This window comes from Sphaeramia orbicularis, chromosome 4, assembly GCF_902148855.1.
Source record: "Sphaeramia orbicularis chromosome 4, fSphaOr1.1, whole genome shotgun sequence".
Classification (NCBI taxonomy): Eukaryota; Metazoa; Chordata; class Actinopteri; order Kurtiformes; family Apogonidae; genus Sphaeramia; species Sphaeramia orbicularis.
In genome coordinates this window covers 50,229,738-50,256,914 of record NC_043960.1, presented here as the reverse complement: position 1 = coordinate 50,256,914, position 27,177 = coordinate 50,229,738, and the positions used below count along the sequence as shown (strand labels likewise).

The window sequence follows — 27,177 nt, the reverse complement described above, 5'->3', positions numbered from 1 at the left end:
AAACCTGACTGGAAGTTCTCAAATAAACTGTTGGCTTGAAGGAAATCACATAACTGATTGGCTACTATTTTCTCCAGAATCTTAGATACGAATGGAAGGTTGGATATGGGTCTATCGTCAGCTAAAACTTGCAGGGTCAAGGCTGGGTTTTTTAAGAAGAGGTTAGATTACAGCTACTTTAAAGGACCGTGGTACATAGCCTGTTGATAATAACAGGTTAATCATATCAAGGAGGTGTCTGCTAAGTAAAGGTAAAGCATGAGCAAGATCTTATTATTGAAGAAGTTCATAAAATAATTGCTATGAAGGGCAGCAGGAATACTAAGCTCATATGCACTGTGGTTCTTTGTCAGTCTGGCTACAGTACTGAACAAAAACCTGTGATTGCTCTTGTTTTCCTCTATTAATGATGAATAATAGGCTGCTCTAGCACACGAAGTGCCTTCCTGTATTTATTTAGACTGTCCTGCCAGGCTGAAAGGTGCTCTGCTAATTTAGTAGAACACCACTTTCTCTCAAGTTTTTGGGTATGCTGCTTTAATTGGTGAGTATGGGAACTGAACCAGGGAGCACGCTTCCCTTCCATTCCGATATCTACCGATACCGCTGCCGATATATGTGGGATATTAAACTAATTTAAGGTAACATCACATATCTCCTGTCATGGAATTAACACATCATGCCTAATTTTATTGTGATGCCCCATTGGATGCATTCTCAAATGCAACAAGGCTTTCAAAATGTAAACACTGTCTGTGCAAAGAATACATACTTCAACTTAACTCTTTCCCCGCCAGAGCATTTTCCAGTGAGTTGGTAGCCAGCGCCAGCCTTTTTGGTCATTTTCACTAATCTTTGGAGGCTCACTGCAAATGTTGTGTTAGGAGTATGTGAACACTGAATACATCAAAAGAAAGAACAGAACTTCAACTTTTAAACACAAGAAACGATTTTACTCTATCTTCATTCGTTCATGAGATATGAACATTAGAATATTGGTCATTTTCAGGAAAAAACTGAATTTTGAGCAAAAAAATGAGATTATTGCATTTTTTTCCCAAATATATTGATTTTCAAGATAAAACTGATTTCCTATTTACTTTTTTGACTCTTTCTCATTTACCAACTGTAACACTGTATTCAAAATCACAAAATAAAATAATAATAACAACAATAATAATAACAAACAGCTCTAAGATGTCCCATATCTGGCCTTTCCTTGGCTGCACCACGTCCTCCTGTTGGACCACCTGCTGTGTTTGATCTGTAAATAATTATATGGACATCTAGTTATTTATCTATGTATAAATATATGTATTTATTTATTTCATACTAAAGCCAAATAAAACAGTGTCTTACCTGTGTCCTCGCTGACATTATGGAGCTGAATCTGTTCTGTGTCCACAGTCAGAATATGAACTCACTCTAACAGACGCAGACTAGCTGTCCTTTGTCTTGTCTCACGTCTGTGTGTCTGTCTTCTCCTTGAATGTCCACTATAAATGTCTCTTCTCTCTTCCTCCTGTCTGTCATTTTCTCCTTTTCGCTCCATCCCCCCCCCCATTTCCGTGTCGGACCTGAGCCGATCTGTGTTTCCCATGTCCATCTCCCTCACCTTCTATTTCTCCGTTACTGTCTCTAAAAGGTTCCTCTGTAACTCCATCATATATTGAATTGTCAGACTCTGTCTCCATAATCATCTTTAAGGCTTTTGAAACTGCGTGCGGTTCCTGCACAGTCTGCATTTCCTCATTCAGTGACTACCGCTGTATGTGTTGCCATGGGATACGGAAACTCCAGTGCGAAAACGTTACCCCCAGTCCGTCATTTTTCCGAAAAAGCTGCTTAATTGTTTGTTTTTGGACTAAGGAAAGTAATTCACACGATCCGCAACAGCTTCAACTACAGTATAACAGTGAAAACACGGATTGACAGAAAATCTCGTCATTGGCGAGGAAAGAGTTAAGTTGTGGAAAAAATGCCATATTTATTTATTTTCTCCCCCTCCATGAGTCTATTACAGTGTGGCAACTCTACTGTACAATTTTGAAAACTGCCCATTTCTTTCAGCTACAAACAATGCTTCATTTACGCATTGGTATGTCAGTGAAATTATTCTACGGTTTTAATGATTGGCATAAAAACCGATAACGATATTCACCGATATTACATTTTTATGCCAATATCGGGTCTATAATATCGGACATCCCTACTTTCAAATGAGTTAAAGTTAGGCTTAGGTTTGGGATTTATTTGTAGACATGAATTAAAAATAGCTCCTTGGCCTGAGCCTCGAGGAATCTGATTATTACAGTGAGTAGGAGGAGTAGCTTCATTAGGGACACATACTCCACCTCACAAAGCCAGGTTTCCGTCAGATAGAACAAATCTATATGATAATCTAATATAATAACATGAATTAATAAAGCTTTGGAAGATAAAGATCTATTATTAAGGAGGCCACATTTTACTTTCTTGTGCTTAGGAACTGTGGTAGTATTGGTGTTGATTTTTATTAGATTTTGCTGTGCAGGTGTTTTTGTATTTACTTTAACTTTACGGGTTCGGGGGACAGACCCAATCTCTATAGGGTTTACAGTGGGTATCTGCTCAGGAAGCGCAGAAAAGTGTTTAAAGGCGGCCTTACACTGTGCGATTTTAGAGACGATTTCTCACTCGTGCGGCTATTTCTGGGATTGGGCCAGATGTGCCTTTAATCGTGTGTTGTGCTTCATGCAGTGTACATGGGGTATGGAGAAGCGATTAACACCTCACGACCACCTCACGACCAGCAATCGTGTGTTCGCAAGGAAAACAGAGCTGTTTAAAATCCTGCTCACTCCTCGTGAGGGTATCGCACTGTCAAAGCAGTGCCACGAGCCAATGTGCCTCAAATTCTCACACTGTGCATGCGCGAATACAATAATAGCCAGCTACTGTAAGCTAATTCTAAGCTTACAGTAGCTGGCTATTGGCCTAGTGGCCTATTGGCAGCTTACATTTAGTTCCTGCTGTAGGATTGACAGCCCATACTGTCCACGTCTGGACAACCAATTCCTGCACCAAACACGTCGTTGTCTTTACTTCTTTTTTGATTCCCCACAGATAATGGCACATATTGCCAAAGCAGCTCATTGGTTTTTGTTTAGCACTATCATTTCGTGACTCACGCCAATACACAATCGTCTATGCACTTCCAGATTCCTTGGTATTTTAATGTGGTATTTCCGGATACAATACTCAAACGTGCACCCTCTGGTGTATGGTCCTACAGTCTGAGCAGTCAGGTCGTATACGAGCATCGGTCCGTACAGTGTGGGAACATGAATCGTGAGCCTGACTTTATGATCGATTCGCACAGTTTGAGATGGAGCTGAGTGCAATGATCGAAATAATTGCAGTGTATTGACTGCAACTCTGCATCCCGGTCTCAACTCTGGGTCAGGGTTTTGGGTTAATAATAAACCTAGCCAGGTTTTCACTAAGGAGAGCAGCACCATTCCAAGTCGGATGTATGTCTTCTCTTCTAATAAAACCAGGTTTTCCCCAAAATGTCCTCCAGTTGTCCACAAACTGTATGTGATTAGCAGGACACCACCTAGACAGCCAGCGATGGAGTGAAAACATGCGGCTAATCATGTCATCACCGGTCAGATTAGGTAGGGGACCAGAGAAAACTACGGAGTCCGACATACTTTTGGCATATGTGCACACCGACTCAATATTAATTTTAGTGACCTCCGATTGGCGTAAGTGGGTGTCATTACCACTGACATGAATTACAATCTTACGGTATTTAGATTTATCCTTAGCCAGCAGTTTTAAATAGGATTCTATGTCGCCGCCCTGGCCCCCGGAATGCATTTGACTATGGTCGCTGGTGTCTCTAGCTTCACGTTTCGTACTACAGAGCTGCCAATGACCAGAGTTTCATTCTCAGCGGGTGTGTCGCTGAGTGGGGAAAACTTATTGGAAACATGCAGTGGTTGGTGGTGTACGTACCTCAGGCTTTCGCCTGCCATTATGCTTCCTTCGAACAGTCACCCACTGTTCCTGTTGTCCTCCCGGCTGCTTGGGAGCTGCTGGGGGACGGCTAACCTTGGGTAGCGGGTCCGCTCCGGCTAAAGGGGGCTGGCTAGCTGTCGCAACTAACGTTTTGTTCATGGAACGGACCTGAGCTTCCAATTTGCTAAGCCTTGCTTCCATGGCTGCAAATACACTACATTATTACATGTACCATTGTCACTAAAGGAAGCAGGCGTAAAACTAAGCATCTGACACACTGAGCAAGACAGAAAGGGAGGAGAATGAGGAACAAAAGAGAAGGAGAAAGAGAAGCCATATTAGTCGCTAAGCTACAGTAGATGAGCTACCGGGACTAAACTGGCTAAACGAATCGAAAGAGGTTACTGTTTGCGTGGAAATAGATAACCTTTGCTATCTAATTAATTCTCTAAAAACTAGCGATTTTCTAACACACTGGCAATCTAGAACGCCACCAGATATGAGCAGTGATTCTACTGAAACTATGAAGTTGTCGCAGCAAACATTCAACAAGAAACAGGAAATGATGTAAGACGCTTACCGCAGTACGTCGCACGTAGCAGGAGGAGCGCCAAAGGAGCTATTATCGGAGAGAGGGGATTTTTGCTTAAACCCCTGTCTCCCATTTCACTTTAAAAAGGGCTAGGTCTTCAAACATGGGTTCATATTAGTCCATGGGCCAAGACCAGATATTTGAGATATTGGTACCACCCAAGGGGGCAAGTTCTAGTGATGCATTTTGAAATGGCCTATATCTATAGATAATATTTTGCTATGATAGCCATTCCAGAGTAGTAGCTTAGTCCTAGCTATCAGCCGTTGAATAAACCCACTGTAAGGGACAAAATCAGAGGTCATAAAACATCATTTGAATGTATGAAATGTTAATACCAACACAGATTTGCCACATTCATGGCCGAGTTCTTGTTATTATCAAAGATCTGAGTTACATATAAACCAAATAAACAGTTTAGACAGTAGATAAGTGCATATATGAATTCAGATGTTTGGCCAGGAGGGTGAGTTGTTCAGAAAATTTTCAGGTTAATTTTTTTTCCAATCGAGGTCGGCGCTCGGGGTTTTCCCGCCACATCTATGCGCAGTTTTCTGCAGAAGATTGGGCTTAATCCCAAGCAACTACAGAAGGCCATCAGGGAGATAGCCACAGTAGCCGAAACCAGTTCTAGGTGGCTGTGGCTGTCAAGGGATCGTAGCTGGACCCCTTCTGCAGGTGAAGGCTAACTCAGCCTTGCTGCCCCACTCAGGAGAGGTGTACAGGTTAAGGGGGCGAAACACCTGTGACCCTGAGATACCTGCTGAGGATGCAGAAGGGGTCCCTTGGAACACCGCTACACACCGCCAGCTCGAACCACAACATCCTTAGTTGCTACTCCAGTCTTTGCTTGTAGCAAAGCACCTTCGGTGTTTACTTTATCTTATCTTTTCACTGCTCCTCAACTCTAATGTTATGACATCACACACTCTAAGAGAGACTTTAACATTTTTGCTCAACCCAGAAATGTCAGGCTTCTGAAAAGTATGTTCATTTCTATGTACTCAATGCTTGGTTCGACCTCCTTTTACATGAATTACTGCATCAATGCGTCGTGGCATGGAGGTGATCATCCTCTGGCACTGCTCAGGTGGAATGGAAACCCAGGTTGGTTTGATAGTGTCCTTCAGGTCATCTGCATTGTTGGGTCTGGTGTCGCTCATCTTCCTCTTGACAATACTCCATAGATTCTCTATGGTTTTCAAGTCTGGTGGGTTTTCTGGCCAAACGTAAAAGGAGAACCAACCAGTTATTGAGTTCATAGAAATGAATATACTCTTCAGAAGCCTGACATTTTAGTTTAAAATATCCTGTTTTTTTTATTGATTTTATGCAATATTCAAATTTTCTGAGACACAGAATTTTGGGTTTTCATTATCTGTAAGCCATAATCATCAAAATTTCCACAATTAAGGCTTGAAATGTTTCACTCTATGTCTAATGAGTCTATATAATATATGGGTTTCACTTTCTGAAATGAGTGACAAAAAATTTTGAACTTTTCATGGTATTCAAATTTTTTTAGCTGTATATATATAATATATATATATATATATATATATATATATATATATATATATATATACAGCTGTCACTATATATATGTGTGTGTGTGTGTGTGTATATATATATATATACGATATATATATATATAATATATATATATATATATATATAATTATCGCAAATTAACACATTAACCCATCATCATGATTTTTTTTTTTTTTTTACTTTTTATTTATTCCACCCATATAAAACACATGGAGATGTACAAAAATCACACGAGCCTCAGTCTATACATCACTCGATCCATATCACATTACTTTCACTCATAACTACTTATACTATGCCTTTTACATATAGGTCAAAAACATGTCAAGGTCATATATATTTTACACAGATACCAACAACATTCTTGAAATCTGACTTATAATATTCCACCAGCACAAATAGGTGTATTTGCAAAACCAAAACAGGTGCTACTGAGGAAAAGAAATAGAATAAAATAATTGAGTTACAAAAAAAAAAAAAAAAAAAAAAAAAAAAAGCAATATTGAAACAAAAAGAGGTATTTAGAGCTCTTGTATCGCTTGAATTATTGGTTTCCATCTTCTCTAAAATTTTTCTAGTTTCAGTTGTAACCTTGCAGTAGTTTTTTCCATAATAACAACCTTTTTTACTTTGTCTATCCATTGCGTTATGTTGGGGGGGGTGTGGTTTCAGCCAGTTAATTGTGATCATTTTCTTTGCTATTACAAGTAAGACTTTCAATAAAAGGCTACAATCTCTGTCTATCAGATCTTCAGGTAATATTCCAAGTATATACAGGGTTAAATCAAGATGTAGGTCAATACCAAGAAATCTTTTTATTTCTGTTTTCACACACTTCCAAAAATCTTTGATCTGTGGGCAATCCCAAAATATATGAGTGAAGTCACCCACCATTCCACAATTCCTCCAACATAAATCTGATGTTTTACTATATTTTGCAGTGACAAATGTAGTGTTAAAGTAACGCATCTTCACTTTCCATTCAAACTCCCTCCATATTGGACTGTTAGTTAGTGTCCAGATTTGAACGTTTCTTCCCAATCATCATTCGTTATTAATACATTAGCTTCCAGGTCCCATCTCTCTTTAACATCTATATTATTGTCATTGGATTCATATTGTAGTGCTTTATATATTTTTGAAATCAGCCCCTTTTTGACTCTTCTTCTGTAAACGACATGAACAGCTCTTCAACCTTGGTTGGTACTTTTCTTATTCTTTCCCATTCATTGTGTTTCTGGAGGTAGTGTCTCAATTGTAAGTATTTATAAAAATCATTATTTGGTAAGTAAAATTCCTGTTTGACTTGTTCAAATGATTTCAAAGTTCGCCCTATAAAGATTTGTGCTATATATATTAACCCCTTATTAGTCCATTTCTCAAATCCCGCATCCATAGTACATGGTACAAAATCTGGATTTTTGGCTATTTTTGTAGCTTTACTTACAGAGCTTGATATACTTAATTTCTTTTGTATTGTCGACCATATTTTCATTGTTTCTATGATCAAATCGTTTTTAATTTTAAGCTTCTTTTGCACCGACCTAGTTGTAAATGGTAGTGACTCCAAAGACACATCAGGGCAAGCCCTTTGCTCCATCTCCACCCATATTGCATTTTTATCTTCAGTTATTCATAGAATAAGAGCTCTGACTTGAGCAGCCCAGTAATAGTTCCTTAGATTTGGTAAATTAAGCCCTCCTTTATTCTTGGGGCTAAAAGTGTCTTACATTTAATTCTTGCTTTTTTGTTTTGCCATAAAAATCTTGATATACTTTTGTCCAACATTTTAAAGGTGGAACCAGAAACCATAACAGGCAGTGATTGAAACAGAAACAGTAATCTTGGCAAGACATTCATTCTAATGGTTTCTACCCTCCCAATGAGAGTCAAGGGTAAAATTGTCCATCTATCTAAGTTTTTTTTATTTCCTTCATCAATTTTCCATAATTTGCATCAAATAACTGTGAAACATTGGGATTAATAATAACACCAAGATATCGAAACCCTTTGTCGGTCCATTTAAACCCAACTTTTTCTTTCAGCTCTGCTGGACATTTACCTGAGATCATCATAGCAATTGATTTGCTTTCATTCATCAAATACCCTGAAATTTTTCCATATTCCAAGATTCTCTAACAGGGCTGGTATCGATAAGGATGGGTCATTCAAAAGTATAAGCAAATCGTCTGCAAATAGTGATATTTTATGTACCACCCCCCCCTTCATCCCTTATTCCCACTATTTTATTGTTTTGTCTTATTGATTCGGCCAATGGTTCAATACTTACAGCGAACAACAGTGGACTCAAACAATCCCCTTGTCTGACTCCTCTTTTGAGACAGAAGAAATCTGAGCAACATCTGTTAACTCTAACCCATGATTTTGGGTCTTTGTATATTATTTTTACCCATTCTATATAATTCTGGGGAAATCCAAAAGCTGATAATGTCTGGTACAAGAAATTCCATTTCACCCTGTCAAAAGCCTTCTGGGCATCAAGACCAAGCAACATAGAATTCAGAGATTTGTATTTTGTGCATGAAATAACATTAAATATTCTCCTAATGTTATTTGTCCCCTGCCTACCGAGGATGAATCCTGTTTGATGTATTTTAATTAATTTAGTTATGTATTTTTGCATTTGTTTTGCCAGTATACTTGTAAGAATCTTTAAATCCATGCAGAGTAGACTCACAGGTCTATATCCTTCACATAGAGTTGGCTCTTTTCCTTCTTTATGCAAGACTGATATGATGACTTCTGACCATGACCTGGGTGGGTCCCCAGATGTAAGAGCATAATTGAATACTTCGTATAGCACAGGTGTTATCTCTTCTCTAAAACTTTTGTAAAACTCCCCCGGGAACCCATCAGTCCCAGGTGATTTATTATTTTTGAGAGTTTTTATAGTATCCAATATTTCCTGTGTAGAGACTGGTCGAATCATTTCAGATGCCTCTTCTCTTGATAGGGTTGGTAAGTTTATTTTTTGAAGAAAGGTTTGTGTGTCCTCATCATTGTAGTCAGATTCAGAGTCATCATATAAGCCTTTACAATACTCCGCAAAGGCCTCTGCAATTTCTTTAGGTTTTAACATAATTTGTTTAGATGTGGGATGTTTTATTTTTGATATTATTCTATTTGTTTGAGCCTTTCTAAGTTGGAATGCTAATGAGCGACTAGCTCTATTACCCATTTCATAGTATCTCTGGTTCATAAAACGTAGGGACCCTTCTGCTTTAACTGTCAAGAGTTCATCTAATTTACCTCTAACTATTTTTAATTCATGAAAAATAGATTCATCTGATGTTCTTTTATGTTCTATCTCCAATTCTTTAATCTTGTCCTCCAATTCTTTTTGTTTTTTTAGTTGAGCTTTCTTCAGTCGAGATGATATTTCTATTATCTTCCCTCTTATCACAGCTTTCCCACCATCCCATAATATTGCTGGTGTTACTTCCCCATTATCATTTATTTGGAGGTATTCCTTTAGATTCTGCTTTATTTCTTTTACTACACTTTCACTCAACAGAATAGAAACATTCATCCTCCAGTATCTAAAAAGGGGCTCATTACCCAGATCTACGGTTAGGACAACAGGTGCATGGTCACTTATAGTTATATTTTCTATTCTACACTTCAATACTTTGTGTATATGTTGTTGTGATACATAAAAAAAATCTATCCTTGAATAGCTACCATGCGGATTTGAATAACATGTATAGTCTCTCCTCTTTGGATTGTTATCCCTCCATGGATCAGTAAGACTGAGTTCTTTAGTCATGTTATTCAATACTGTAGATTTTTTTGTACTTGGTCCCTGGTCTGGAGGAAACCTGTCTAATCTGCCATTTTGTATTGTATTAAAATCTCCCCCCATCATTACCATCCCCTTTGCTTCACTGAATATTACTTCAGCTATCTCTTTGAAGAATGTTTCTTTCTCCTCATTTGGGGCATATACATTTAATATTGAAATAGTCATGTCTCCTATAGACCCCACAATCATTACATATCGTCCAGTTTTATCCTTAACCTCTTTTCAACCTTAACTGGTGTACCTTTACTAATTAAAATAGCTACCCCTCTCCTTTTGCCAAAGTGAGGCATAAAAAACCTGATCCACCCATTCCCTTTTCAATTTTCTATGTTCAATGTCTGTCAAATGTGTCTCTTGTAGCAAAGCTATCGAACATTGTAATTTTTTCAGTTGGCTCAGTATCTTCTTCCTCTTAATGGGATGATTCAGACCATGTACATTGTATGACACAAGATTAAGCTATTCATATTATTTCAAATGAGATCCGCAAGCTCTACCCTTCATAAAAAAGTAAGACATTGCATAAAACTTTGCATAATAAAGAAAACAGACAAACAAACAAAAAATGTACATCTCCATCAGAACCAGAACCCTTGTATAACAGAAACATGAACATGTGTCTTCCAAAAGTCCCATCATCTGAGAGCCGTGGCATTTTCTCTCTGGGGAAAAAGCACTGTGTGCAGCTACAACTTATTGTCTAAAGTTGTTAAGAACTCAAAGTTTTAAATTCACTCTCCACAAAACCAATATTCCTGTCTGTTTAACAAGTAATGCTTAAACTAGCTTCTCCATTTTATACCAGTCCTTGTATTAAAGGCAGGTATGGATTTTTTTCCTATTCTGAATTATTCACTGTTGTAATTCACCTTTATATTTATTATTTTTGTCCATACTATACCGGTAGACATGTTGAGTTTACTGGATGAGGGCATGTACGTCTGCTTCTGTGATGCAGGGTTGTCTCCGCCTCCCTCTTTGTCCTGTTGCCATGGTCTATCTGCTCTGTATCATCACTCTCTGCAGTGTCTCCATCCTGTCTTCTTCTACATTAATCCCCATGTCTTTTAACATGGGTGCTGCTTCCGTTAGTGTAGCAAATGTCTTTGTCCCTGAGTCCAAAAACACTTTAAGCTGAGCTGGGTAGGGGGACTGTGCCTTCACATTTTTCTCCTTCAACTTTTTGATGACATCGCTCACCTTTTCCTCTTTTTTTGGACCTCCGTTGTGTAATCTTGATTAAAGTAGATTGTTTGTCTCTCGTATGTAATCTTCTGTTTCCAGGCTTGCTGTATCACATATTCCTTAACTTTGTAATCCAAAAAGCGTACAATAATCGCTCTCGGGGGGGGGCTGCGCTGTCCTTAGGTTTAGCCACCAGTGACCGGTGTGCCCTCTCGATGCACATTTCCCTGTCACCTGTGCTCTGGATGTTGGATTTAATGAATCTCATTATGAAGTCTATAGTATCATTCTTCTCTGTGCCCTCCGGGATGCCGTGTATCCGTATATTATTGCGTCTCAGTCTTGACTCCAAGTCATCGCACTTAGCAGATAGTTTGGCCGTTTCCTGGAGTAAGAAGGTGGCGGAGCGCTTCAGTCGTGTCGCCCTGTCCTCTGTATTTCCAATTCTCTCCTCCATGTGGCCTGCTCTTTGCTCCAGGGATCCCGTTCTTTCCATAAGCTCATTCATGTTCTTTTCGATTCTGGCCATAGCTCTCTTGTTGTCACTTGCTGCTTCGGTATGCTCCTGTCTTAATTTGCGCAGCTCCATTAATATGACTGAATCATGTTCATTGCTAGCCGACTTTGGCTGCTCCGTTTCTGGACTCACCCCCTCCACTAACTCGATACTACTTGCCTGTGCATCACCTTCCTCCCCAGTCTTCCCTATCTTAACCATATTTTCCACAAATGTCATTTATCTTCTTATTTTTCAAATTTCTGTACTTACTGCCGTTTTGCTTTAGTTAATCGCTAGTTTTAATTGGTTTTCTGTGGAGCTACTTTCTCGCTACCGTTTACAACATGGCGCCACTGGAAGTCCCCATCATCATGATTAATCTGATTAAAAATTTTAATGCAATTAACCAATCTGCAGCTCAAAATTACTTTGAATGTCTGCTAACGCATTAACGCCAGTAAGTAGAGTTACCATTGCACATGTGCAAACGGGACGTAGATCCAGTACTGACGGGCAGTAGAACCAACCGATAAAGATGGAAGATGCTGAACAGCACGTTAGCCCTCTGGATGGGAAATTTGAGTACAAAAATAACCGCATACATATATATATATATATATATTATATATATATATATATATAATATTATATATATATATATATATATATATATATATGTATGTATATACACACATATATACATATATATATACATTTATATATATATATATATATATATATACACATACACACACACACACACACACATATATATATATATATATATATATATATATATATATATATATATATATATATATATATATATATATATATATATGCGTGGCAGTCGGGGACAGTACCTCTGGATTGGCAGACCGGGGTGGTGGTCCCCGTTTTAAGAAGGAGGACCGGAGGATGTGCCCCAACTACAGGGGGATCACACTCCTCAGCCTCCCGGGGAAAGTCTATTCCAGGGTATTGGAGAGGAGGATCCGACCAATGGTCGAACCTCAGATCCAGGAGGAACAATGCGGTTTTCGTCCTGGTCGTGGAACACTGGACCAGCTCTATACCCTCCATCAGGTACTTGAGGGTTCATGGGAGTTCGCCCAACCAGACCACATGTGTTTTGTGGATTTGGAGAAGGCGTTCGACTGTGTCCCTCGTGATATCCTGTGGGGGGTGCTTCGGAAGTATGGGGTCCGGGGCCCTCTGTTAAGGGCAGTCCAGTCCTTGTATGACCAAAGCAGGAGCCTGGTTCGCATTGCCAGCAGTAAGTCAGACCTGTTCCAGGTGCATGTGGGACTCCGGCAGGGCTGCCCTTTGTCACCGGTTCTGTTCATAATTTTTATGGACAGAATTTCTAGGCGCAGCCAGGGGCCGGAGGGGGTCCAGTTTGGGGACCACAGGATTTCATCTCTGCTTTTTGCGGATGATGTTGTCCTGTTGGCCTCATCGAGCCTGGACCTCCAGCGTGCCCATGGTCATGGTTCTTGACCGGACAAAGGTGGTCTGCCCTCTCCGGGTAGGTGGGGAGCCCCTGCCCCAAGTGGAGGTGTTTAAGTATCTTGGGGTCTTGTTCACGAGTGAGGGAAGGATGGAGCATGAGATTGACAGACGTCTGCAGTGATGCGGTCGCTGTACCGGTCTGTCGTGGTGAAGAAGGAGCTGAGCCGAGAGGCAAAGCTCTCGATTTACCGGTCAATCTACGTTCCTACCCTCACCTATGGTCATGAGCTTGGGTCATGACCAAAAGGACAAGATCCCAGATACAAGCAGTCGAAATGAGCTTCCTCCGTAAGGTGGCTGGGTGCATACTTAGAGATAGGGTGAGGAGCAGTCACCAGGGAGGAGCTCGGAGTAGAGCTGCTGCTTCTCCGCGTCAGGAGGGGCCAGCTGAGGTGGCTCGGGCATCTGTTTCGGATGCCTCCTGGATGCCTCCCTGGGGAGGTGTTCCGGGCATGTCCCACCGGTAGGAGTCCTCGGGGAAGACCCAGGACATGCTGGAGGGACTATGTCTCTCGGCTGGCCTGGGAACGCCTTGGGGTCCCCCCGGAAGAGCTGGAGGAGGTGTCTGGGGAGAGGGAAGTTTGGGCATCCCTGCTTAGACTGTTATCCACGCGACCTGGATAAAGCGGAAGATAATGGATGGATATATATACATATATATCTATAAACTGTGTTCTCTCACACCTGGGTGGTGTCTCCTTCAGACTCCTCTACCAGAGGCCCGGGAGCCTGAGGGTTCTGCACAGGATCTTAGCTGTTCCTAGGACTGTGCTCTTTTGGACAGAGTTCTCTGATGTTGTTCCAGGTATCTGCTGGAGCCATCCTCTCAGCTTGGGGCTTACAAAGACTCGGGAGTCATGGACCGAGCCAGGCCACTTTGACACAACACTGATGAGATAGTCAGCACTGACCATCTGAAATGATAAGATGAAGACTATTACACCAAACAATGCACACCACAAGCAAATCACAGAGTTCAATAAATGACAATATCAGAAAGTCATGAATCATGATAGGATAAGATAAGAAAAGATAAGACAACTTGAGTTATCCCAAAGGGAAATTCATTGAAGTCAGTGAGCTCATCTATTTATCAGTTATCCAGTCTGATACAGTTACATTTACACAATTTTACTCACATCTGCAGTCAATTTCACTCACAGTTTCAACTGATTCATAATCACAGTACAACTACATTTTTGGAGATATTAACTATTTGTATTGTAATTGTGATGGTTTCAGTGGAGCACTGAGTGCGTATTTGTGCACTACTTACACTTTCAGGCGGTCTGCAATACTTTATCACGCTTTCTCTCATTGTTTTATAATTGTGGTGATGTTGCCTTTCTTTTTGATTTGGTCCTTTACCTCCTGGTAAGCCTCCATGAGGAGTTCTCTCCTCTGATGGGGAAAAGTATGCCGCTCTAGTTGCCATGGTGAATTGAGGAATCTGTGATCAATGTTGGGGTCTATTAAGGAAGCCACAAGCGCAACTTATCCAGGTTAGTTACACCTGGTTTGATGAATCTGTGTCTGTTTATCCTGGCTTGGTCTTTGTGCAACCAGTTAAGCCTGGACGCTCTTGTTTTGGATTCAGTGAACCCAGCTCAGTCAGTTATCCTGGATGTCTGAATCCTAGTTTTGTGCAGCGGGCCCCTTATCTTACTCTTGTTGTGCATTAAAACACTTAGGTTGTATGTTAATGTATGTTAATACTGGCCATGCCATGAGGATGTTCTGTAGTATGCATTTTTGCCACCCCATGTAACATTTTTTAGATCTGTCACTGTTGTGGACAGCTACAGGGGTGCTGGAGGGTTAGGGTTAGGTTAGGGTTCCCTGTAAACATTGGTTGAAGGTGCAGTTTACCCTGGATAGGTTGCCCATTCACCACAGCAAGTTCAACGACAAATTTTTTTAGGACGGGGCCAGGCCAGGCCAGGTAGTGGTACCACCAAAGGGGGCAACACCTTTGTGGTGCCATTTTGTTGGTAGGGCATATATATGTGTATTAAACCATGATAGCCTTTCCAAATGAGTAAGCTTAGTCATGATTATATGGTACCTCTTTCTTTTCCAAAAAATGTATCATAACGCTTAATGGCGTATGGTGGTATTTCTGAATTATTCCACCTTTTCCTGTAAAAATGCTAGTGGAATTGGTCCAAGAAAAGGTTGTGACATTACATTATGCTTCTACTTTTCAGAATTTATAGGAAGATGTTACAATTGATTGTTTCTTTCAGAACATAGAATAGTGTTTTCATTCCATTCGAGCACTGCGTCTGAGGCAAGTAAATATCAATGTTTATTTGAGACTTAGTCAAGACATAGTTAAGATTGAAATAAGTGAAATGATGATTAATTCTCTTTTCATACAGAGCAAATGGAAACAAATCAAAGTTCTGGAGTTCTGGAGTGATCACAACAAAGACAGCAGTTTAATAATGACACAACTACGGAGCGGAAAACGAATGTACCATTCATTTCATACATAAGAGCACATGTTATAGTGCCAATCCCAATGCAAACAGACAAGAAAAAAACACATAAGGTATTTTGGTGTCTTTGCAGGTCTGGATGCTAGGGCCGAACTGAAAATGGACTCAGGGATGACACAGCACCCAAGCAGGCACGCCTTAAATGCTGATACTACTTTTGTCTCAGTTCCCAAATAAATTTTCTCTCTATTTAACCTTTTTCAAGTGATTTATCACCATTTATCAGGATTTTATCCTCTGTGATTTTCATTTTTTTCTGTGAAAATCAGGTATTTTCCTGTATTTGAAGACCCTGGTGCTAAAAGTACTGATATCACAAAAAAGTCTGTTAAAAATATTTAGAGGGTGGATTAATCTAAACAAATATATCATGTTTATATGCTCAACTTGAACTGTCCAAAAATGTGACTTCGGTACTTTTAGCACCAGAGTCTTCATTTATTTTGATTTGATTTAGTGTTTTATTCCGAATATGCAATGAAATTTAACATATATGCAACAAGCAAAACATAAATAATAATACAAATATAAACAATTATAACAATCTTAGACAGAAGAACAGCACAATAGTTTCATTTACATCCCCAAAAAGGGGTGGGAAGAAGTGCAACTTATTTAATCCCACCCCCTCCCCAGAAAATATTAGTAATAATAAATATTTAACTCCCTGTTTTATGAATCATGTACTTTAGTCATCATGGAACTTGAGAAATAGTTACTTTTTCCTGTCAAATCTGTCATTACCTAAACATAAATGCAGTGTGTCCATCCACTGTCACTGATCCAACTCCATAGGCTTTACTGGAGAATCAATGTTGTAGAAGATGAAGGTGTTTCCATGGTAACTACGGATCCTCTGAACATCCAAATATGTTCATATCTGATGACCATGAAAGAATGAAGAACTGTATTTTACACCAATGATTTACATGTATTGATAGAATTAATGGATCAATCAGTATTAAACAGTTTAGATTAGTAGATGCTTTTGGTCACATGTGTATATCTGTGTCTTTATGGGTTAATTATGTTCATAATGAAACTGCTAAACCATTATATACATTTTACATTTTCTCGTAACCTTAAGGACTTTCTCTCACATTCACTTTACCACCTTATTTCACTTAACCTTAATTAAACTTAGCTTAAAGGAGAGACTATTCATCAACGAGACTGCTCTATGTGTAATGCTGCAGTATGCACTTATCTATTGTCTAAACTGTTTATTTTGGTTTATACGTAACTCAGATCTTTGATAATAACAAAGAACTGGCCATGAATGTGGTGAATCTGTGTTGGTATTAACATTCCATACATTCAAATGACGTTTTATGACCTCTGATTTTTGTCCCTTACAGTGGGTTTATTCAATGGCTGACAGCTAGGACTAAGCTACTACTCTGAAATGGCTATCTTAGCAAAATATTATCTATAGATATAGGCCATTTCAAAATGCATCACTAGAACTTGCCCCCTTGGGTGGTACCAATATCTCAAATATCTGGTCTTGGCCCATGGACTAGATGTGTTGCAAAAAATAAATGTCAAATCATGTTGTATTTTCAATGGTCACATACAGTGGGGCAAAAAAGTATTTAGTCAGCCACTGATTTTGCAAGTTCTCCTACTTAAGAAAGATGAGAGAGGTCTGCAATTTTCAACTGCGGTACACTTCAACTATGAGAGACAAAATCAGAAAAAAAAATCCAGGAAATCACATTGTAGGATTTTTAAAGAATTTATTTGTAAATTATGGTGGAAAATAAGTATTTGGTCAGTAACAAAAGTTCAACTCAATACTTTGTAACATAACCTTTGTTGGCAATGACAGAGGTCAAACGTTTCCTGTGAGTCTTAACCAGGTTTGCACACACTGTAGCTGGTATTTTGGCCCATTCCTCAATGTAGATCTTCTCTAGAGCACTGATGTTTTGGGGCTGTCGCTGGGCAACATGGACTTTCAACTCCCTCCACAAATTTTCTATTGGGTTGAGGTCTGGAGACTGGCTAGGCCACTCCAGGACCTTGAAATGCTTTTTACGGAGCCACTCCTTTGTTGCCCGAGCGGTGTGTTTGAGATCATTGTCATGCTGGAAGACCCAGCCATGTTCCATCTTCAATGATCTCACTGATGGAAGGAGGTTTTGGCTTAAAATCTCACGATACATGGCCTCGTTCATTCTTCCTGTGGTGTCCTTCAATAACGAGGCGAGGCACGCATTTTAACAGTTTATGTGTCAAACTTCTGGGAGCAACATAACAGCATAACATGAGGGGATTACAGACTGAACAATGTTTAGACATGTGCAGTAGACCTGAAAGCTTACAATGGCAAATCTGTAGGGTCAACCAAATGCAAAATGCAATAGCCTTAATACACCACATTACCTCCCCCCTTACTTTGAAGGTAATCTCCACATAGTGCATTAATATATAACACAACTTAATACTACATTGGTTACACAGATGCAAGAGTGAGGTTTCACTCTGGTTAACTAAATGACCACTTTAATAATGCACGCTAAACATTTCAATAAACTCAACCCTCTTAAAGACCAAACTGAACTTAACGTCCCAGTGTCACATTTAATCTCTGTAACGTGATGGTCTCTTAATCGTGTGCTCCGAGCACCTCAAAGTCACTGTCCCTTGATCAGGTGGTCCAGGCTGGTCCATCATCAGAGGTGGTGAGGCAGGCATTGCGGAGACTGGCCCAGCAAGGTCACTCTCCTGCTAGGCTGACTGAGTTGCACTGTGAGGCTCTGTGCCTGAAGTGTCCTCAATGGAAATGTCCTGGGGGTATCAAGGTCTCAACTGGTCCCCGTGACGCCTGTACACGTGGTCAGTTGACTCTCCCTGTACCCGATAGACACCGGACCAGTCTGCTGCGTAACTATTCCTGGGATCCATTTGGGTTTTTCTCCTGCAGTATTGCGCAAATATACTGGATCATTCACATCAAACAATCTCTTGTCAGCCTGACTGTCATGTTCCTCCTTCTGCTGATACTGCCTCCTCCTCACCCTCATGGTGATGTTTGGCTTTAGGAAGTCCAACTGTGTACGCACATGTCTCTTCAGGTGTAAATCTGCGGGTGACTCTCCAGTCGCACCATTGGGAGTTGAGCGGTACCGCAGTAGGAAATGCGAGACCTTGTCCTCAACACTCAAGTCCTCTCTGACCAGCTTCTACATGCCTGCTTTGAATGTAGCAACATATCTCTCAGCTAGGCCGTTGGTAGATGGATGCCTCGGCGCACTGGTTGTGTGAAGGATACCATTCCCTTTAACAAACAGCTGAAACTCATCTGATGTGAAGGTCATGGCATTATCTGTGACAATCTGCTCTGGCAATCCATAGGATGCAAAAAGTCTACAAAGCCTTGAAATGGTTGCAGAGGATGTTATTTGTGCCATCTTGAAAACTTCCAACCACTTAGAGTAGGGCTGGGCCAAAAAATAAGATCTCGATTTTTTTGGTCATCTTGGACGATTACGATTTTAATCGATTTTAATCCATCGTGCCCCTGACTTATCATATGGCACGGCACAAGAAAATGATGCGGCTAAAGTTTGTTGTTTCTTTGCGGCGTGTTTGCCATGGCTAGTGCTAGCTACGCTGCACTCCCGCAGCTGCGAGCACTCTTCCCATTCTTTAGGGTGTCTCTGCTGGAGGTGCTGAAAGAGGTTAGTTGTGCTGCTACTCTTCGTTTTCACCTTATTTCTGCAAACCTTGCACACGACTGTAGTTTGCTCTGCGTCGGTCTTGTCAAATCCGAAACATTTCCATATAATCGACGTAACATGAGTCCCTTTTCTAGCTACTAACTCTTCAGCTTGTGTTGTGTCCGCCATGGCAAGGGCGTGATTGTTTAGGCGGAAAGGCGTAAGAGGCGGAACCAAACGCCAGTGCTCCAGTCATGAAAGGCAGGAGACAAATCTGTATAGTTATTTATTAAGCTCGCCTCGATTTTGCAATTTTGCATTTTTTCAAATCGTCTATTTTTAAAAAGGTGAATTAATTCGATTTATCGCCCAGCCCTAACTTAGAGTATATGTCTACAACAATCATAAACATGTGACCCATGAACGGACCCACAAAGTCAATGTGAAGCCTTTTCCATACCTCTCCAGGACACTCCCAGGGGTGCAGAGAGACTGGGCGTGGCATACGCTGCACCAGAGGCGCTTCAGGACTGTTTCAGCTCCACTGACTGGCATATGTTCAAGCAGGCTGCCACCTACAACACCACCATAGACCTCCAGGAGTACACAGAGACCGTCACTGCCTACATCACCATATGCATTGATGATGTCACGGACACCAAGACCATCACTGTCTGGGTCAACCAGAAGCCATGGCTGACAGAGGAGGTCCACAGGCTTCTGAAAGCTCGGGACGCTGCCTTCAAGGCTGGAGATGAGGCAGACCTGAGGACAGCAAGGGCCAACCTGTCACGTGGCATCAGAGAGGCTAAGAGGCAGTACTCCATGAGAATAGCCCACCATTTCAGTGACAGCAGAGACACCCGGAGTCTGTGGCAGGGGATACAGACCATTACGGACTACAAGTCTGTGCCACAGACCTGCGACAGCTCCACCTCTCTGCTGAACCAGCTCAACAGCTTCTTCGCTTGCTTCAAAGCACACAACAGCACCCCTGCACAGAGGACCCCACCCCCCACCGGTGACCAGGTGATGACACTCTCCCCAGCGAGCGTGAGGAGATCCCTTAGTAGGATCAACGCACGCAAAGCCCCGGGTCCAGACAACATCCCCGGTCGTGTACTTAGAGACTGTGCAGTGGAACTCACAGATGTTGTAACAGACATCTTCAACACCTCTCTGAGTCAGGCTGTTGTCCCCACATGCTTCAAAGCCACCACCATCATCCCGGTCCCGAAGAAGAAGGTCCCCACCTGCTTCAAGGACTACCGTCCAGTTGCACTCGCCCCCATCCTCATGAAGTGTTTTGAACGGTTGGTCCTGCAGCACATCAGATCCATCATCCCCCCTTCCCTGGACCCTTTCCAGTTTGCTTATCGGTCCAACCGCTCAACTGATGATGCGATCTCCACTGCCCTCCACTCAATCCTCACCCATCTGGACTTGAAGGATTCATATGCCAGACTGCTGTTCATTGACTTCAGCTCTGCATTTAACACACTCATCCCCCAACAGCTCATCCATAAACTGGACCGGCTGGGGCTTAGTGCCTCCATGTGCAACTGGTTGCTGGACTTCCTGACGGGAAGACCACAAGCAGTACGGCTCGGCAGTAACACATCCAGCACCATCACGGTGAACACAGGAGCCCCCCAAGGATGTGTGCTAAGCCCCCTCCTCTTCACCTTGCTGACCCATGACTGCACACCGAGGCACAGCTCCAACCTTCTCATTAAGTTTGCGGACGACACAACTATAGTGGGTTCGATCAGCAATGACAACGAGACCCACTACAGGAGTGAGGTGAGCCACCTGGTGACGTGGTGCAGGGACAATAATCTGTCCTTGAATGTGGATAAGACAAAGGAGATGGTGGTGGACTTCAGGAGAGTGCACACCCAGCATGCTCCTCTGATTATTGATGGTGCTGCTGTGGAGAGGGTGAGCAGCACCAAGTTCCTGGGTGTGCACATCTTGGAGGACCTCTCCTGGTCTATAAACACCGCATCACTGGCCAGAAAGGCCCAGCAATGCCTATACTTCCTCCGCAAACTTAGGAGAGCCAGAGCCCCAGCCCCTATCTTTTTACAGAGGCACCATCGAGAGTGTCCTGACCAGCTGTATCACTGTGTGGTTCGGTGCCTGCAATGCATCCTGCAAAAAGACCCTCCAGCGTATAGTGAGAGCAGCTGAGAAGATCATTGGAGCCCCTGTCCCCTCCCTTCAGGACATCTATAACACCCGCCTCACCCGAAAAGCCATCCACATCATAAAGGACCCTACCCACCCGTCTCACAGCCTCCTCAGCCTCCTGCCATCAGGGAGGAGACTGCGGAGCCTCAGGGCTAAGACCAGCAAACTGAAAGACAGCTTTTTCCACCAGGTTATCAGAATGCTGAACTCCCTCCCTACTCTTCCCCCCCCCACCCCCCCACACTCAGGACTCTTACCCCCCCCCCCCCCCCAAACCATTGCCACTTTAGTGCAAGTGATGCACATATGCACCTTGTTTGTTCTTTGTTACTCCTCTATTGCACTCTTATATTTACCTTCACACTCTTCTAAATTATTTGCACTTTGCACTTTTCCGTGTTATTTTTTGCACTTTATGTTTACTGCACTGTGGGGCCTTAGAGTCCAGTAATTTTAGCTCTCTCTGTATTCAATGTACATGGCAGAACTGACAATAAAGATGACTTTGACTTTGACTTTGACCATCTGGCACCTGTCACACTGCTTGCAGGTCTTTTCGTCATCCATGTCTACATTTGGCCACCAGACATATTGTTGTACAATCGTCTTCATCTTTACAATGCCACAGTGTCCACTGTGGATCTCAGTAAGCACTGCTGCTCTTAGCTTTGCAAGAACCACTACTCTTGTTCCCCATAGAACACAACCCTGCTCCACAGATAGTTCCTCTCTCTTTTTGTAGTACACTTTCAGTTCTTCTGATTCTTCTTTTGGCCAGCCTTCCATGATGTACCTGTGCAACCTTGATAGCTCTGCATCCTTGCGTGTTACCTTGGAAATCTGTTTTGCACTCAGTGGTGTATCCTCCAGATGTTCACAGATTAGTGCATTTAGGTATGCTGTCATTAGGCCCGAGCCGAGTAAAGCTGGCGCAGGGCCTATTAAGTCTGCAGTGGGCGCATGGGGACGAAATCGCCAGCGACGCAGTCGCCTTTCGCCACTGTCGCCACTCTCACACACATTCACGGCACTGATACCTTTCCGACGATGTACATGACGTGCACAAATCACATATTTACACCTGCTCCGAATGAATGGGAGTCAATGGGCCACGCCCACTCGGGGTCAGTCACTTGTGTGTAAGTGCACAACACGTGACATCTGACCCCACAGACATGTGGGGGAGCTCGAGAGCTTTCAAATAATGCCAAAGATGTGGTTGCTGTGGTTGCCATAGAATCGGCTATATTGTTCTTGTGCTCAGATTCTTATTTTTCTCCTGCGCTTTGAGCTCAATTTTGACCCTCTGAACATTTACGAAAACTCACCAAATTTTGCCTAAAATTCAGAAGTGTGAGAAATTGAATTAACATATAGGTTTCGTAGAGGTCGGTAAAGAAATGTTGCGGCAGCGCCCCCTTGAAAAGTGGAAATGCATTGCGCCAATGGGAGCTCGTCCAACATAAAGTTTGTCGTAGAGCCACAAAAATCGGTACACAGATTCATCATGAGGAGACAAACAAAAAATATTATTATGGCCACGCCCCAAAACCAACCCTTAGTCGGCCATATTGGATTGAAATTTCCAAAATGCTGAGTCAGCGTTTTCGCAGACGTTGTATTTTAACTATCTCCTACAAAGCCGTTTGGCCAAATGAGCTCAAAATCGGTGTACAGTATCTAGAGAAGTGGGACATCAAAAGTTATCCGAATTTTTTGAATTGGTGTCACCTTTTTTGTGCGACGAGGTTACAAACTTTGCGAAGTTTTTTCGAAAATTTGCCATCACAAAAATTGCTTCAGCTCAGACATACAAACACCGATTTGGCTGAAATTTGACTCAGACGTCCATCTCCCAGGCCTACACCCATTTATTGAAAGAAATTGAAATTTCACGCTATAGCGCCCCCTACAAATGTACATTTAGAAAAAAGACATCAGTTCGGACATACGAACACCGATTTGGCTTAAATTTGACTCAGACATCTGTCTCCCAGGCCTACACCTATTTGTCAAAAGAAACTGAAATTTTGCACAACAGTGCCCCCTACAAAATTTTTTTATTATTATTATTTTTTTTTTATTAAAATTGCTTCAGTTTGGACATATGAACACCGATTTGGCTCAAATTTGACTCAGACGTCTATCTCTCAGGCCTACACCCATTTATCAGAAAAATTTGAAATTCGGTGCCATAGCACCCCCTACAATTTTACCTTTACGAAAATTAATTCACATTAGACATACAAACACCAATTTGGCTCAAATTTGAATCAGTTGTCAATCTCCCAGGCCTACACCCATTTATCAAAAGAAAATGACATTTCGCTAAATAGCGCCCCCTACAAATTTACCTTCACGAAAATTGCATTAATTCAAACATACAAACACCGATTTGGCTCAAATTTGACTCAGTGGTAAATCTCGCAGGTCTACACCCATTCAAAGGAAGAAATTCAATTTTAGCTGCATAGCGCCCCCTACAGATTTACTTATACTAAAATTTCTTTAGTTTGGACATAAAACCAAAGATCTGCCTCAAATTTGAATCAGTTGTCAATCTCTCAGGCCTACACCCATTCATCAGAAGACATTGAAATTTGGTGCTAGAGCGCCCCCTGCTGAACGATAGACATACTTCTACTGGACGTGCCCGTGGCGAGGGCCTTTAGATACCGCTTACGGCTTTAATTGTTTCTGTTCCTGTGTCCATGGTCTCAGGCAGTGGGACGTGAGACAGACCATCTGCATTGGCGTGTTCTTCTGACTGGCTGTAGATTATGTGATAGTCATAGGCAGACAAAATAATAGCCCACCTCTGTATACACACCGCTGCCATTTTGGAAGTCCCTTGCATTCTCCAAACAGCGTGAGCAGAGGTTTATGGTCAGTGATCAAATTGAACTTCCGCCCCCACAGATATTGATGGAACTTCTTCACTCCAAACACCAAGCTCAATGCCTCCTTTTCTATCTGTGAGTAGTTCTTCTCCGCTGGTGAGAGCGTATGCGAAGCATAGGCTATTGGATGCTCTTGTCCATCATGTGTTGTGGCCTGAATAACGGCTCCAATTCTGTATGCTGAAGTATCACATGCAAGAGAAAGTGGAAGACTTGGATCATAGTGAACTAACACCTTGTCACTGGTTAACATTTCTTTGCACTTATCAAAAGCGCTCTGCTCCACTTTACTCCACTTCCATTTTGTTTGGTCTTTCAGTGGTCTGTAGAGTGGGGCTAAAACAGTACTTTGTTGTGGTAAAAAGTGACCATAGTAGTTCACTTACTCCAGAACAGCTCTGAGCTCTTTGATGTTTGTGGGTGTTGGAGAATCATGTATGGCTCTGACCTTGTCTTCAGAAGGGTAAACTCCTTTTCCATCCAACACATGACCAAGGTACTTGATTTTGTGTCTTCCTGAAGTCACACTTTGACTTTTTAACTCTCAGGCCGTTTTCTTGCAGTCGCTATAGAACTCTGTCACGGTTCATCAGATGCTCAGCTTCGTCCCTGCCCATCACCAGCAGGTCATCCAAGTAGACCACAACGCTGAGGTCCTTCATCACATTCTCCATGATCCTTTGGAAAATGCTGACAGCAGAATTAATGCCAAAGCAAAGCCAGTTGTATACAAACAGTCCTTTATGCATATTCACAGTTGTATACTTTTTTGACTCTTCATCTAGAAGGACTTGTTGGTAAGCAGCTGCCAGGTCTATTTTGGAGAATATCTTCCCCCCACATAATGCTGCCAGAACCTCTTCAATGCATGGTAGTGGGTATGTTTCAGTGTTTGTAGCCTGGTTCACGGTTACCTTATAGTCGCCACACAAGCGGATACGGAAGCCACTGGAGCAGCCCACTCGCTGTGCTTCACAGGGCTGATGACACCATCTTTTTCCAGGCGCTCCAGCTCTTTTTGTACCTTTTCTTTCATTGTGAAGAGCAGGACACGAGCTTTGTGGAACTTTGGAACTGCGTCACTCTTCACAGAAATTGTCACTTTAATGTCCTTTAATGTCCCCAACTCATTATTGAAAACATCATCGTATTTATTCAACACCTCTAGGATTGACTTGGGCTTTGTTGTTGGACTTGTAGTGCTTTCTGTGACTTTTTAAATAATTTTCCAGTTCAACTTGATGTGATCCAGCCATTCTCGCCCACACAGTGAGGGACTTCCTCCTGCCACTACTATCAGTGGTAGAGCAGTCTGCAGTCTGATTTTCATAAGTCACTTTTGCCATGAACTGTCCCTTTACTGAAATGGACTCTCCTGAGTAGCTTTTAAGTGCGATGCTGCTGCCCTCTAGTGGCACATATGAGAATGACTGCTCATGTATACACACTCCGAGATGATGCTGACTCCTGTGCATGTGTCAGTTTCCATCGGCACTTTTTTTCCATTTACATCAAAAATTGCCCTGTATGGCCACCAGCCAGCACCGCTTGCACTGAACACAGAAAGCATCAGGATGTCATCTTGTATTTCGTCAGCTTGGACATAGCCTGTCATTTTTCTGTCTTTCCGCTCACCGTTTCCCTTTTCCTTTTTCGCGTGCCTCTCACACGTCTGTCCTCCAGACTTGCACGCCTTCTGAATATGTCCGACTTTGCCACATTTATGACACTTTGCATCCTTGTAATAGCAATCACTGGCGCTATGATTATTTCCTTTACATCTGTAGCACCTTTGGTGTTTCGAAGACGAGCGCCGTCTCCCCTTTACCTTGTGAACAGCGGTGGCATCATCACCTTTCCTCAACTGCTGCGCATCCCGGTGGGCTGTCTCCATGTTAACAGCAAGCTCAACAGCTCCCGCAAAAGTCAGTCTATCCTCTGAGAGTAATTTGTGCTGGCATGCCTCAGAACTGACTCCGCTGGCAAATCCATCACGTAGAGCTTCATCCAGCCTGTCCCCGAAATCACACTTCACAGCAAGTTGGCGCAGCTCAGCAGCATATTCCGTTGCTGTCTGGCCGCTCTTCTGTACACATTTATGGTACCTAAAACGCTCGGCTATGACCAGTGGTTTCGGCTCATAGTAGTCTTTCAGAAAGGTCACAATCTGATCAAAAGTTTTGTCCTTTGACATATCAGGCTGAACCAGATTACATAGAAGGTCATACGTCGCTGCGCCGACCGAGCTCAACAAGACGGGAACTTTCTTTCCATCGTTGACATCATGAGCTTCAAACAACAACTCCATGCGCTCAATGTAGGCGGACCATGATTCATTCTCAGGCTTGAACTCGTCCAGTCTCTGGGAAAAGTACGCTATTATGACAAACTAAATCGATTTCCTCGTTGCCAGTTACATGGTGTACTTCAATAACGAGGCGAGGCACGCGTTTTAGCAGTTTATGTGTCAAACTTCTGCGAGCAACATAACAGCGTAACATGAGGGGATCACAGACTGAACAATGTTTAGACATGTGCAGTAGAACTGAAAGCTAACTACGGCAAATCTGTAGGGTCAACCAAAACGCAAAATGCAATAGCCTTAATACACCACACTTACCTTAACATGGATCAGTCATCCTGTCCCCTTTGCAGAAGAACAGCCCCAAAGCCTGAGGTTTCCACCCCCATGCTTCGCAGTAGGTATGGTGTTCTTGGGATGCAACTCAGCATTCTTCTTCCTCCAAACAC

At 42.1% G+C, this 27,177-nt stretch overlaps 2 pseudogenes; both read right to left on the bottom strand.

Moving 5' to 3' along the window:
* Positions 1 to 3,441: 3,441 nt before the first annotated feature.
* Positions 3,442 to 11,874, bottom strand: LOC115417600 (uncharacterized; annotated as a pseudogene).
* A 12,934-nt stretch (positions 11,875 to 24,808) lies between these two features.
* Positions 24,809 to 25,462, bottom strand: LOC115417599 (uncharacterized protein K02A2.6-like; annotated as a pseudogene).
* Positions 25,463 to 27,177: the final 1,715 nt, after the last annotated feature.